At 37.6% G+C, this 2,682-nt stretch overlaps 1 pseudogene; it reads right to left on the reverse strand.

The window, feature by feature from the left end:
- Nucleotides 1–1,125: 1,125 nt before the first annotated feature.
- LOC107712797 (protein arginine N-methyltransferase 6-like) lies at nucleotides 1,126–2,235 on the reverse strand (annotated as a pseudogene).
- Between the last annotated feature and the right edge of the window lie 447 nt (nucleotides 2,236–2,682).

The following is a 2,682-nucleotide window of genomic DNA, read 5'->3' on the forward strand; positions in this document are numbered from 1 at the left end:
CACAGCTAATAAAATGACTAATGATGATTGGGTCAACAGGTAATTGAGCTTAAGCTTATACATACAACACATGAGAAACTAGCTTTGAATGGATTACGAGGCCACAAATATCCATCTGATCAGGTCATATTCAACTCCAATCAGTCATGACTTTGTATTGCCTGTACACAGTACACTAAATATTTTGTTTCTATGTCAATAGTATTCTCGGTGCCAAAGCCACTGTAGAGACAAGGATGAGATAAAGTTATACACCATTTAGGACCCAACATTCCTGAAATGTGTTCATTACGTATCTTTAACAAGCTATAAATTGGCTATTGGTAAAAATAGTATTGCTCACTATAACTAAATGAGCGTGACCAGAATACATTTATAGGCCTTAACCTCACTGTTGCTTCTCAACCTGCAAATGGCCTTCCAACAATGACTTCATACAGATTCTCCATACTGGACCACACTCTCTCCATTCCTCTCACTACAACACAAAACAATGCTTTAATCTGAGTAAGTACAAACAGTGGGTTGCAACCCAAAAACAGGTCACATAGTCTGGAAGGGTTGTATAAGGGAAAAAAACAATGCTGAATGCAAATTATAAATGCAAGGAATCACATATTGTTAAGAAAGCAAAATACTGTACGTGGGCTTATCAATTTTCAAAAGGATAGGATAAAATGCCTCCCATGTAATATGTTGTTAACGTCAAAGGATGTGCATTCAATTAAACTTTAGAGAGTGGTCACCGGATAATATAACTAAATACTAATATCTGACTCACAGGCTAATAAATCACTGCTGTTTATACATTTAAAAGTGTCAATTCTCCTATTTGTGGTAATGCAACTAATTGTAATACTAATAAGTGTGATTTTTGAACCACTTTTGCACAAAATAACTCATTTTGAAACTGTGTTGGGTCACCAGCCAATCCAAACCCAACGATCTAACCTAACCTCACAGACTTGCAAATATTTTCCTAAACTTTATCTTGAAACTGTGAGTGATTAAAGTCCCATGCTACTCGGGCCAACCAAAAGTGGACTGATTTTCTCTTCAAGCCCTGGTAAACAAAAATTGAGTGTTTTTACACTTAATTGTTCTCACACAATAAGGAAAGTTACAGAGCTTAGGCAAGCACGGTTTATTTTTTTATGACTTTGTGCATGTGCTGTTTGCAGACAGGAGTTTAAACCTGATTTTTTTTTTTCAGACACTTAACATATTGAATTCCAAGCAACAATTCATAGTGAATTTTGTGCAAAACCAAGTGGGGGAGAAAAAAAATTGCTAATGGAATTTAGTATTATGTTTTATAATAATCTGCAACTAATCCCGCATTATTTTAAGATCCTACTAGATAATATGAAATTCTACGAAAAAATTATAATTTCAGTATATCCAGTGACTTTTTATTTCATCACAATGAGACTGATTCCAAATTTTATTAGCATTCCTTTTATTTGACTAGGGAAATAACTAAAAATAAATAATGGCCAAATCTCTATTTAACTTCTAAATACTGATCAGGAATAGAAAAGGTTTTGGAGTGCGTTTTCTGTTCACCTATCACATAGTCCACACGGATGCATATATGTCTAGAATTCTCCTCAGAGGGATACAAACTGATCTCCTTTGACGGTGCTCCAGAAATTCAATCTGCCCTCCACCACCAGATCGTTTATAGGAGCGATGTAAAGATCCGCCCGGGACGGTAATATGAGGCCACCGGGTTTGAGCCACTTATCCCGGGCGAAGATCACCGAGTTCAGCATGGATTCGTGGAGCAGCGCGTATCCCATCCATTCACTGACGATCACATCCACCTGTTCGGCCAGTTCGATCGTCTCTAGTGTGGCTTTAATGACTTCGATTGTGTCCTCCATCTGATTCAGTTTTACGATCCTCACAGCCTGATCGGCGATCGAGCTCGCTTCGACTGCATAAACCTTCCTGGCCCCTGCTTGCGCACAGAATAAGCTCAAGACACCGGTACCCGCTCCCACATCAAGCACCACTTTCCCCTCTATTGACTTACTGTTTTTAAAAATACCCATTCTGTACGTGTTAGTGCGCACAGTGTCTGCAATCATCTCTTCGTGAATAGTGACATCGGAGTAGCTGTCAAAGTACATGTAATCCTCTGTACTCCGATCTAATTTTCTTTTCTTGGTACCGTGCTGTGACATCTTCCACAAGTTTGCCATGCGTCTTTAATTTTCCCAAAGTAGCTTCCGTATCCGAAACGGAATTTGAAAGGCATCATGGGAGATGTAGTTTTTAAACGGCCGTGTGATTCAGAAAGAACGATAGCCAGTTTTGAAATAAACTACACTTCCCATGAGTGGCAAGAAAATTCTTACAAGAACTAGAAAGCATTTTATTTATTTAAAAAACAAACACTTTATGTATACATTGTTGTTATTTACTTTGCTATAGTCGTTTTTGCCTTCAAGAGTTTAGCTAAATGTGACAACCTCCCTTAAGAGCATGTGGAGACAACTCCCATGGAAAGATAATTCATAAATAAACTAAACAATAATATTCTGAAAAAGCTAATTATTTTAGGTGCTGGGTTAGTCTGTGTTAAATAGGCTATAATTATTGGTATCTATAAACAATATTTAGAGAGGGAGGGGGAGGAGGCAGCCTATCTGATACTTAAAGTGACAAAGTACATAA

This window comes from Sinocyclocheilus rhinocerous, unplaced genomic scaffold, assembly GCF_001515625.1.
Source record: "Sinocyclocheilus rhinocerous isolate Xijiao unplaced genomic scaffold, SAMN03320098_v1.1 scaffold1740, whole genome shotgun sequence".
Classification (NCBI taxonomy): Eukaryota; Metazoa; Chordata; class Actinopteri; order Cypriniformes; family Cyprinidae; genus Sinocyclocheilus; species Sinocyclocheilus rhinocerous.